Here is a 13290-nt window from a genome sequence, read left to right as displayed (position 1 = left end):
GGGGTCGTGGGGAGAGGAGGCTGGAGAGTCCGGCTTCGGGGGTCCGTGAGGCCAGGTCCCGCTCCGGAGGCTCGGCCATGCCAGCCCGACGCCCGCGAAAGTGGGACACGTGAAGGGAGCGCGGGGACATGGGGCTTTCGGGTTCACCCTCCGCTCCCCGCGGTGTGAGTCAACAGCCCGAACCCCACTGTCCTCTCGGCCGGTTGGTCTTGGAAGGGCTAAGAGGGACCCCGGTCGGGAGCGGCATCGCGGTCACCCCGCGTTGTACCGCGTGGCACCGGGTGGGGTCGGCCTTCGCGGGGACGGGGTGCAACTGCGGACACTTGCCCGAGCCACAGAGGAGCCGGGCGGCCCCGAGTTCAGTGGACTCTCCCCGGGTTTCTAACAGTTAAATGGAGGCTGGCAAGGCAGCAATTAGCATTTCTAATGGGGCCTCGGAGTCTTACCGTTTGTCCCTAGACTTTTATCCCATTATTCCTTAGGGGACCCCTGCGAGGTGTGTGAATTCTCGATGGTCTCGGTTTGGGTGAAGCTTGGCAGGTAGCCTTTGTAATGGTCCGGTTCAGAGAACTCCCTGAAAGCCAGGGTTAGAGCATTAAGTTTGCTTTGCAGACCTAGAGTAACAGACCTATATTCAGCTTAAAATAAGTAAATGCATCATATGTCTCATCAGATACCGAGTTATTTCTAATATAGACAAAAGGCTCCAAAGATTGGGAACTTGTGAATAGAGAAAAACAATTCTATGCATCAACCTAAGGTTTTCTTAAAGTTAAGATTTCCCCCTCCCATTCTACCTGTGGCAAACAAAACCACATATCAATGTAAAAAAAATATGTAATTAATTAAATTTTCAAAGCAAAAGAACGTTTTTTAAAAGGCTCTGGAAAAGGCAAAAACTTTCTGGTATGCAGTTTCCCAAGTCTTAAAATGTTAGTCTTAGCAGACATCTCTGTGACGGGAAAATGGTGAGGGGAAGTGCTCTTCAGGATGTCACACGAGCACTAACTATAAGGTTATGAGAACCACAAGGCCCTGAGATGAAGGCTTTTATGAAAAACTAGCAAATCAGTTCCATGAGCTCGAAAGCAATGATGGATCATCCATTTTTAGGGCTTGATATGTTCTTTCTCATTTAATCCAAAGACACCTCTGTGAAGTAGATTGTATTTTAATCATTTTACAGATGAGGAACTGAACCTTAAGCTGCATGGCCAGCAAGAGGAGGAGCTAGGGTTTAAACCCAGATGGATCTAACTCTAAAGCCTGCCATCATTTCTGCGATCCGTCTGGTTGGAATGAAGTCTGATCATGGGGACCTGATTTGGAACATGAGGTAGGAACATCTGTAGAGCACCTTGAACACCAAAAAGAACATGCAGGTGCCATCTTTCAGGTAAGGGGGAGGTGCTGACGGAGACGGGGCCATGGTAGCTCTGTGCTAGAGAGACTGGTAACCTGGTGGCTCATGGGGGAGGTGGTACTGATTCTTAGGGGAAAGCCAGGCAAATCTTGGGACCCTATCCTCTATGACCAACTCATAGTGGTATGAAGGACTCTTTCCTCACAAGATAAATGTGTGTTTTATAAGTTTTAAGCTACAAAGTAATTAATAAACATAACCACAATGTGCAGCAAATAGAAAGCAAAAAAGCCAGAGGAGGAGAGACTACAGACCCGGTACTGTCCCTTCCGACACAGCCGGTGCTGGCGTGCACCTCCATGAACAAAGAGCATGTGTTCCAGTGACATGCTTCTTTGTCAGGGGCTTCACTGCCGGAGGCATAAATAACACAGGCAGAACAGGGTGTGTCTCACTACCCTGCCAGCGTCTTCCACTGGACTGTCAGGCCACAGGCCTGAAGGGGCTGTCACAGTGCCCTGGTTTTGAATATTGCGGTACTTGACGAGTATGCATCTGGGTGTGAGAAAGAAGTATTATATACACTATCATTGTATCTAATCCATGGTTATTACCATGTTCATGGATTTATGGATTTGAATAAGGACTGGAAGGAATAAGGAAAAGTGAAAACAGCTTATTAGTTTATTGGGGACTCTGAACTATAGATGAAATATTTTTTTTTTACTTCCATTGACATGTGTGTCTAATAAATAATGCAAATGTCAAATAATGCCTGGTTTTGGTCCCTTTTGAGTGTTAAAACTGCCTGTTAATCAGAATGTGTGTGTATTCCAATAAGCTGCAAATTGTCTGAGGGGAACACTCTTAATTTGTAACTCCTTGGACCTGCTCTCCTCTCCAGTGCCTCAGCACCATCAGGTCATTGGTCAAACCATCAGATGACCGAACTTTCCACAGATTTGTTGCTGGGAACAAATTTTAATACATCTGAAGATGAGAGGAAATATTCCAATTCAGGAATTGATCTAACTGGCTGTGAAATCAGTTTAGCAAAATGGCACCCTTTCTCTTTTGTAAAGACGGTATATGAAGCTAGTGTACAACATAGGAAGAAATCATTACTTTTAAAAAACTAACCGTCCTCTCCTATACACATGTGTATCCATTGCTCAATCTGCCCTCTGACATTCCATAGCATGGTGTGTGTACCTGTTACAGCAGTTAGGCAACACATGGGAGTTGTTGAAGGTTCTAAAATTTCAACTGGACTGTGAGCTCATATGGATATTTCTGGATGATATAAATAGGGAGTAGGAGGCCTGGGCCATCTTTAGAACATAGGTTGTACAGATCTCTGCATCGTAAAATATAGAACATTCTTCTCCCCCCTTTTTTTGTTTTTATAAAAAAGGTTTATATTGATGGAATTCTGACCATTCATAAAAGGGTATACATTTTAGAGCTTGCTACTGCATTCCTCCTCATCCCTGGTAATGCTGTCAGGTGCTCCAAAATGTTAAATCAGAAGATATCACATGAAGCCTCAATAAGACAGCTTATTTTAACTCGGCTAAATGGGGTAAGAACTCATTAGAACAGTGATGGCGAACCTTTTGAGCTCGGCGTGTCAGCATTTTGAAAAACCCTAACTTAACTCTGGTGCCATGTCACATATAGAATTTTTTTGATATTTCAAGCCAATTGCTCTTATTTATACTATCTCAGCTTAGAGTCTATTCTATACAAAATGACGAAGAAGGCAAAACTGTGAAATTATTTCTGTTTCTGCAATTAAACAGGATCTCCCTCTGCAAACCACAGGGCTGGAGACCCTATCCTTCACCCACTTCCTTCCCAGCCGCCATACCTTTGCTGGCTTCAAATGGTAAATGGCTCTGTTAATGACCCTACATGTTATCCTCACAGGCCTTCCTAGGAATAATGAGTTAATGATAAGATGGCTCACTTGATAGGAATTTCAGTACTTGTTTTATGAGACTCAGTGATGAAGGAAGTTTCAGTTTGTCCAGAGAGCCTTTTGGCTGCCCCTCAAATACAGCACAAAGATGACTGCTCATAAAGTCGATCCAGACTAGACTGCTTGGAAAATGTGAAAACAATTCATGATAAACTGAAATGTAATGCCTTATCTAAAACTCAATACAAATCTTGTAATATCTTAATTTCATATACAAAATACTCCAATAGCATACAGATTTTAATCTGAGATAATTTAGAAAATAATTTAAAAATGCAATAGGCCACCAGATTGACACAATTTAGTACAATCTGATGATTTGCTGAAGATAAATACTGCATATTTGTAATGATAGATTGAGAAGAAATTATGGAGAATTGTTTATAAAATAGATTTATGATCCTGAGTCTGTTCAATCATCCTGTTCTAAAGTCTAGAATTTAGAAATTCTCATAAAACAGTGCTTAAAATCATGATGGGAAGAAGGACATCTTTTGCTGGAAACAATAGAATATAAATATAAAAAATAATTTTGTATTTCAGAAGTAGTTAATTGCCAAAGGACAGAACAAAATTAAATAAGATAAGATTCTGAACCAAGTATAAAGTATAAAATATTTTCTTCACAAAATACATTAGGTTTAATTTAGTCTAGACACCAAATCTTTCAGATGCTATCTTTCTCTTAACCTATTAAGAGTCTAGAGACAGTGATGGTGAACCTATGACACGCGTGTCAGAGGTGACACTCGAACTCATTTTTTTGGTTGATTTTTCTTTGTTAAATGGCATTTAAATATATAAAATAAATATCAAAAATATAAGTCTTTGTTTTACTATGGTTGCAAATATCAAAAAATTTCTATATGTGACACGGCACCAGAGTTAAGTTAGGGTTTTTCAAAATGCTGACACGCCGAGCTCAAAAGGTTCGCCATCACTGACTAGGTGGACCTTCCTGTGCCTGGCTGAGGCCACAGAGAGAGATCCAGAGGCAAGCTGAGCCTTTATTTTATAGCCAGAGGTAAACAAGGTAGTGGTCACCATAGTTACAATGTTCTTGTGAGTTTCACTTGTTTGGGCAGCACTTGCTGCACCTCCCACAGCCCATTAGCTACCTAGGAAGGATCTAGGGAGCGTCATAAGGTCAAGCCTAATTATGCTAAGAGGACTGTGTCCTCTAAACTGGGACTTGTTTTTGGTTTTGCCAACAGGTCAGTCCAAGGCTTAACCCTATAGCTGCGCCCTACATAGGTGCTCTGCAAATACGTGTTATGTTGAAAATAATGTCGCATGTACTCAAGAATACTGTCTAGGCAGCTGAGATTGCTGAGACAAAGGGAGAGGGAGAGGCAAATAGATGAAAATTGGGTAAGAATGAGAACTTAGAAGTCTCTAGATGGTAAAAACAGAGGAGTGGGGAGTGTCAGGTGTGTAGGCAGCCGCAGGTCCAGTAAAGGGCCCTTGACAAGGGAACCAGATTCGTTTCTATTCTCTGAGACAGCTGTAGGTGCTAGGCCGTCCTGGGGCAGCAAGGAAGAGCTGTGACTATCAAGAGTTGGGTTTAATATTTATTAAGCACCATCTTTATGCCAAGTACTGTGCTTGGGACTTTCATGTATATTGCATTTCAGTTAATCCTGGCAGCAGCTCACTGGGACAAGACTATAATCCCCTTTTATTGTTTAGGAAACAGACTTGGAGAAGCCAAGTGGAGCTCACATAGCTAGTGAGAATCTGGATTTTTCTATCATTAAGGTCTCACTGTAATTCATTCTCATTACTTTGATCCACTAGTCCTCACAACCGCTTCTGTAAAACCTTTTTTGTTTTCTTTGCTTCAAGAAGATTTACATGCACATTGTCGGGATTCAGGGGAGAAAAACACACACACAGAAAATAAAATTTAAAAATTAAATTTCTACCATTGAGATACACCCACCATTAAGGTGTATATCCTTGCAGCTTTTTTTCTATATTGCATATAGTTTTTTTTTTTGTTTTTTTTTTTTTAAATATTTTATTGATTTTATACAGAGAGGAAGGAAGAGGGATAGAGAGCTAGAAACATCGACGAGAGAGAAACATCGACCAGCTGCCTCCTGCACCCCCCACTGGGGATGTGCCCGCAACCAAGGCACATGCCCTCGACCGGAATCGAACCTGGGACCCTTCGGTCCGCAGGCCGACGCTCTATCCACCGAGCCAAACAGGCCAGGGCTTGCATATAGTTTTGAAAATACAACATTAAGATCAGATTGAAGATTTTTTTGAGACTTGTTTTTCCCACCTCCCATTACAAAAAACAATGAGTTAATACGATAAATCAGTATTAACTTTGCTGAATGTTTTTCCCTTTTATTTTTTATAAATATATTTTTATTGATTTCAGAGAGGAAGTGAGAGGGGGAGAGAGATAGACGCATCAGTGATGAGAGAGAATCATTGATCGGCGGCCTCCTGCATGCCCCACACTGGGGATTGAGCCTGAAACCCCAGGCATGTGCCCTGACTGGAAATGCAGTGGTGAACTCCTGGTCCATAGGTCCACGCTCAACCACTGAGCAACCGTGGCCAGGCTATTTTTCCCTTTTAGAGAAGGATTCTAATGAGGCTTGTGAGGATTACACATGATCATGTGGGTGAAGCTCCTACCTGGCACAGTGCCTGGCACCCTCCTCTGTGCCCCTGACTTAGTCACTGCAAGCCCCAGTCCCTCCCTTGCCCTAAGTAGAGGCCAGAGCTTGCTGGTCTTCTCAGGAGCTGTAGAAGTTCTGCTGTGGCCATCAGTCCTCTACCTCTGCTCTATGTCCTTCGTTTCCTGTAGTTGCCCTGCCCCTTTGACTGAGGAAAGGCCTCACCCCAAACCAATATAAGTTTTGATTCTCAAAAGGGATGAACTAATTTTCTGTTTCATGCAATCCTTGGTCGCTCATCGTGAACTGGGAATGTGCTCCTGAGCTAGACTGGAAAATATCTGAGTGGTCCCACAGTGTTGGATATGCTTCTCCTCCATAATTAGCCACTATCCCCACCATCTGGACTATCTCCTCCCTCACAGGGATTTCCTTGTCCACACAGAACTACCAAGAGTCCTACTCCTGCTGACTGAACTTTCCCATCTGTTCTCAAGCTTGCTTTGCCAGCTCTGGCCAGGCCAGAGGCCCCTTGGTGGCCATGCAAGGTAGCCTTCCCTCACTCTAGACTCTGACACTCCTGAGGTAGTTTGTGTGCTCCCTAATTTTCTAGTCTCATTTTGGTAAAGGCCAAATGTCCCAAATACCCTCACACTCTTACCTATTTTTCCCGCCACACTCTACTTCTTGAAAGGCAGGGCAGGAGCACATTTCTAGTTGCTAGAAGAAGTGCTGTCCAATTCATGAATCATCTATTAAAGCCAATTAGATCTTTAAAGTAAAGAAAAAATATTAATAAAGAAAGAAGGAAAGCAGGGCAGCCAGATTTCTTTTTATGTCTATCTATGTATATACTATAGAAAACTTGGAAACTATGCTTAACAAAGAGAAGAAAATAAAAATCTCAATTCAGGACTAAGCACACACTGATCACGTTTTGGTGTCTTTTCCTCCAGTCTTTTCTCTATACACATATGGCACTTTCTCAAGTCTCAGATTGCCAGAAGCATCATCTCGTTAATAACAGCTTTTCAGGGAGGCAGCAAGGGGGAAACCCACTACATTAAATATTCATAGTGATTATAAGAGACATCCTTACTTCAGAAATAGTAGGTAGTAAAAAAATAAACTATCATAGTACCTAGAAAATACTGTATATATTACACTAAATTTTTTAAAACAGGATGATACTGTAACTTGTTTTTTTCATTTAACAATATATTATGAACATAGTTCCATGCCATTTGAATTGTCCTGTACAATATATATTCCTTGATATGCTCCTACAAAATGAAAATAGCTTTTCTTTTTCTGAATATAAAGACAATGCATATTCATGTAGCAAATTCATGCAATGCAAAAAAAGTATAAAGAAGAAAATAAAAACCAGCCTAAATCCCATTACCTACTGGCAACCACTGTTAATATTTTTGTGAATATTTTCTCCATGAATGTATATTCATATGTAAATGTCTGTCTGTCTGTCTATCTATCTATCTATCTATCTATCTATATAAAGCCCTAACATGCGAACGGCAGAACAACTGAACAACCGGTCACTATGACGTGCGCTGACCACCAGGGGGTGCGTGCAGAACATGGCAGGTGTTGGCCACGACGGGATGGTGGAGTAGGTGAGCGGGGGCGCCAGACCAAGGCAGGATGCTGGTCACTGTCATCCAGGAGAGCCTCTGGTTACTGAAATTTTTTTGCTCTGGTGTGCCATGGTCCCACCCGGTGCTCACATCTGCTGCTGGCGCCGGCCCCGCTCGCACCCACTGCCAGCACCCAGCACCAGCCCTGCTCGCACCTACTGACAGTACGGAGTGATTGGGGCCAGCTCCAGCAGCAGGTGCAAGTGGGGCCAGCGCTGTGAGCGGGTTTGAGCGTCAGCTGCTGGCCCCAATCACCCCTGAGGACTTCTCCAAGTTCCCCTGCTCCTGAGGGGCGATCGGGGCAGCAGCCGCCACTCGCAGCCATTGCTGGTGCTGGCCCCAATTGCTCTGCACAGTCAGCGGGTGTGAGTGGTGCTGGTGTGGTGGCGGCAGTGGCGGGAGTAGGGCTGTCGGCAGAGAGGGGACCAGGGGCCGCGGTGGGAGGGGCCAGGTGGGGGCATGGAGGATGGGCCAAGACCCGCTCCTGTGCCCACCACAGCCTCGCGGCCCACAGTTCCTTTTAAGGTGCATGAATTCGTGCACTGGGCCCCTAGTATATTATATAAATGCATAAATGGTGCTTTGTAAGGTGCTTTTTTTTTTTTTAGGGAGGACCTTTTGGTATAAAACCAGAAGACATACTAGGCAAATTAAGAAAGTGCTGTAAGCACTTGTAACATGCTTTTATTTTTTACTTCTCAGTAAATCATAGAGTTTCCTCCAAGTCAATAATTATGTCTAGTTCATAATTTATTTTTATTTTTTATATTTTATTATTTTTTTATTTCATCATTTTTAAAGTCTGTGTCATATTTCACTGTATGGATGTAGCATAATTTATTTACCTGGTCTACTGATTGACATTTAGGTTTCTTCCAGTTGTTCACCATTATACATAACATCTTTGTGCAATTAGCTCCTTGAAATAAATTCCTAGAAGTATAATTTCTGAACCCAAGCATGTGTATGTATTTCAGATTTGGATATGCATAGCAAATTTCACTTCAGTGGCTGTACTACTTTTGCACTCCCATGAACAGTGATTAAGACTTCCCTCACCATTGCCTAAACTAGGTATTACCTTTAAAAAAATTTTTGTCAATCATTTTTCAACTAATGACAAGGGCAAAACCTGTGTGACAAGATAATTCAATGTGAAAAGAACAGTCTTTTTTAAACATATGGACTGAGACTATTATATATCCAGATGCAAAAGAAAGAAGTTGAACCCCTACCTCACACCATATACAAAAATTAATTCAAAATGGGTCATAGATACCCTTGGCAGTGTGGCTCGGTTGGAGCATTGTCCTATGCACCAAAAGATGGCGGGTTCAATGCCCCATCAAGGCACATACCCAGGTTGTGGGTTCAGTCCTTAGTTGGGGTGCATATAGTAGGCAACCTATCGATGTTTCTCTCCTCTCTCTCTTCCTCTCTCTAAAATAAATTAAAAATGGATCAAAGACTTAAATATAAGACCTAAAACTGACTTGGAAGAAAACAGGATAAATCTTCATAACCTTGGATTACATATAACACCAAAAGCATTAACATACCAGAGGGAAAAAAAGAGATAAATTGGACTTAAGCAAAATTGAAAACGTTTGTGCTTCCATTGAAACCATCAAGAAAGTAAAAGACAGCCCTGGCCAGGTAGTTCAGTTAGCTTGAGTGTCATCCCATACACCAAAAGATTGCGGGTTTGATTCCTGGTCAGGGCACATACCTAGATTGCAGGTTAAATCCCTAGTCCAGGCAGGTACTAGAGGAAACCGATGGATATTTCTCTCTCACATTGATGTTTCTCTCCCTTCCTCTCTCTCTAAAATCAATAAAAACATCCTTGGGTGAGGATTAAATATACATATATATTTAAAAAAAATAAAGTAAAAGATAATGCATGCATGGAACAGGAGAAATATTTGCAAATCATGTTTCTACTAAGGGACTTGTATTCAGAATATAAAAGAAATATTAGAACTCGACAACAAAGAGACAACCCAATTAAAAATGGGCAAAGAATTTGAATAGACATTTCTCCAGAGGATATACGAATGATCAATAAGCCCATGAAAAGAAGCTAAACATTATCAGGCATTAGGGAAATACAAATCAAAACCGCCATGAGATACTACTTCACACCCACTAGGATGGCTATCTTAAAAATGGACAAGTGTTGGTGAGGATGTGGAACCCTTGTGCATTGCTGGTGGGAATGTAAAATGGTGAAGCTGCTGCAGAAAACAGTTTGGCAATTCCTCAAAAAGTGTGGGGAGCCTCTATAGGGTTAAACCTCGGACTGACCTGTTGGCAAAGTCACAAACAAGTCCCAGCTTAGAGGGCACAGTCCTCTTAAGCATAATTAGGTTTGACCTTATAACGCTCCCTAGATCTTACCTGGGAAGCTAATGGGCTGAGGGAAGTGCAACAAGAACAAAAACAAGTGAAACTCACAAGAACAGTGTAACTTTGGTAACCACTACCTTGTTTACCTCTGACTATAAAAATAAAGGCTCAGCTTGCCTCGGGATCTTTCTCTGTGGCCTCAGCCAGGCACAGGAAGATCCACGGAGACTAAAGAGAGCTAGAGAGTTCTGAATGCTGTCTCCGTGTAAAACATTCTTTGCCAACTCCGTCCACCCCTTTGGGAACCCCTGGACCACTGGGGCTGGACCCCAGCAAAAAAGTTAAACATAGATCCAGCAATTTCACTCCAAAGTATAAACTCAAGAGAGTGAAAATATATGTTCATGCAAAATTTGTTCACATATGTTTATAGCAGCGTTATTCGTAATAGCCATAAGTTGGAAACAACTAAAATGTCTATAAACTGGTAAATGGATAACAAAATGTGGTATATCCATACAATGGAATTTTTTCAACCATAAGAAGGAATGAGGTACTGATACATGCTACAGCATGGATGCACCTTAAAAATATTATGCTAGCCCTGGCTGGTTTGGCTCAGTGGATAGTGTCAGCCTGAGGACCAAAGGGTCCTGAGTTCGATTCCGGTCAAGGGCATGTACCTTGTTGCAGGCTCCTCCCTGGCCCAGACCCTAGTCAGTGTGTGCAGGAGGCAACAATCAATGTGTTTCTTTCACATCGATGTTTCTCGGTCTTTCCCTCTCTCTTCCACTCTCTCTAAAAATCAATGGAAAAATATCCTCGGGTGAGGATTAAAAAAACATATATATTTATATATATAAAACCCTAATATGCAAATAGACCGAATGGTAGAACAACCACACAACCAGTCGCTATGACATGCGCTGACCACCAGGGGGTGTGTGCAGAACTTGGCAGGCATCAGCAGCAGGTGGCAGAGCGCAGAACATGGTGGGCTTCGGCCGCGGCAGGATGGTGGAGCAGGTGAGCGGGGCGAGCCTCTGGTGGTTACTGGAAATTCTTTGCTCCCACGTGCCGTGGTCCCGCTGGGCGCTCACACCTGCTTCCAGTGCCAGACCCACTCGCACCTGCTGCTGGTGCCCAGCACCGGCCCAGATCACTTGGCACTGTCAGCGGGTGCAAGCGCCGGCTACAGGCCCCGATCACCCCTCAGGGCTTCTCCACCTCCTCCTGCTCCTAAGGGGCAATTGGGGTCAGCAGCTGCCGCTCGCACCCGCTGCCGGCACCGGAGCTGCTGCTCGCACCCACTGCCAGCCCTGGCCCCGCTTGCACCTGCAGCTGGCTCCAGAGCCACCGCTCGCACCCGCTGCTGGCGCCCGGCACTGGTCTCGATCGCTGCTGCCCCGATTGCCCCTGAGGGCTTCTCCATCTTCCCCTGCTCCTGAGGGGTAATCGGGGCAGCAGTTGCCACTCACACCCATTGATGGTGCCGGCCCCACTTGCACCTGCTGCTGGCGCAGGCCCCAATTGCTCAGTGCAGTCAGCGGGTCCGAGTGGGGCCGGCACCATCAGCAAGTGGGAGCGGTGGGAGTGGGGCTGCCGGCAGACAGGGGACCAGGGGCCTCAGTGGGAGGTGCCGGGTGGGGGCACAGAGGATGGGCCAAGACCTGCCCCTGTGTCCACCGCAACCTCGTGGCCCACAGTTCCTTTTAAGGTGCACAAATTCGTGCTGTGGGCCCCTAGTATATACATATAATGCTGGCCCAGCTGGTGTGGCTCAGTTGGTTAAGCATTGTCCCATGCACCAAGAGATTGCCAATTCGATTCCTTGTCAGGGCACATGCCCTGGTTGTGGGCTTAATCCCCAGTAGGGGCCATGCAGGAGGCAATAGATTGATCTAAGTTTCTATGGCTCCCTCTCCCTTCCTCTCTCTGAAATCAATAAAAACATGTTAATAATGATTATGCTAGCCTAGCCCAGTGGTCGGCAAACTGCGGCTCGAGAGGCACATGCGGCTCTTTGGCCCCTTGAGTGTGGCTCTTCCACAAAATACCACGTGCGGGCGCGCACATACAGTGCAATTGAAACTTCGTGGCCCATGCGCAGAAGTCGGTATTTTGTGGAAGAGCCACACTCAAGGGGCCAAAGAGCCGCATGTGGCTCGAGAGCCGCAGTTTGCCGACCACTGGCCTAGCCGGTTTGGCTCAGTAGATAGAGCATCAGCCTGGAGACTGAAGGGTCCTGGATTTGATTCTGGTCAAGGGCACATACCTTGGTTGCAGGTTCCAACCTGGGATCCTTCAGTCCGCAGGCCAACATTATCCACTGAGCAAAACTGGCTATGGCACCAAATTTGTTTTATTCCAGTTATAATATTTTCATTTCCAAGTTCTCTTTCTTGTTCTTTTTTATTTTTATTGATCTTAAAGAAGAAAGGAGGGAGGGAGGGAGAGAGGTGGGGGAGAGAGAGAGAGAGAGAGAGAGAGAGAGAGAAACATCAATCTGTTGCCTCTCATAGAGCCCCAACCCAGGAAGGAACCCAAAACCTGGGTCTCAAAGATCATATAGCTCAAATTCTAACAGACTCAAACATGAACTTTGGTGCCAAGGAACTCACCTTTCCCTGAAGGGCTTTGTTCCATTTCTATATTGCTCAAATCATTAGGAAACTGTTCCTTAGGTTGAGCTGACTTGTTGACTTCATATAACTAGAGTCCTAGCTTTGCTCTCTGAGCTACAAAACACACCTGTATTCTCTCTGGCCAAGTTTGCAAACTGCTGAAATGTGGGTATTGGACCATGTCTTGTTGGCTCTTTATAGCATTTAAAAATATCTCAGTTATTTTCCAACATTAAAACATCATGAGACTTTTTACATAGTAAACGGTTTCTGGCTTCTCTTGAAAGATCAAAAGATCCGTGTAGTTGCCTCCCCAATACGATTCTTCTCCTTTTTTTTATAAGGATTAAAAGTTTTGTACCATCCCCATCCTCCCTGACTCAACCTATGTGCATTGCATTGGGAAAGGCTGATTACCCCCCACCCCGCCCCCCCCCCCCCCCCCCCGGTTGGGGGGGGGGGGAAGGACCCCGAGTTGAGATGGCAGTAGTGAGCCCCTTAGTACATGATCTGGTACACTGAGGCATGGTCCCTGGACCCCGTGGCGATCAGGCGGTTGTTAGAGGAAACGTCACAGCACATGACAGAAGTTCTCTCGGGAACCTGGGAGGATTGGAGCACAGCATGGGGGGCTCACTCACCCTTGCCCCTACCCGTGCCTGTCAGTTCAAATGTGGTCCCT

This window comes from Myotis brandtii, unplaced genomic scaffold, assembly GCF_000412655.1.
Source record: "Myotis brandtii unplaced genomic scaffold, ASM41265v1 scaffold320, whole genome shotgun sequence".
Lineage (NCBI taxonomy): Eukaryota > Metazoa > Chordata > Mammalia > Chiroptera > Vespertilionidae > Myotis > Myotis brandtii.
Note: the sequence above shows the minus strand (reverse complement) of the source record.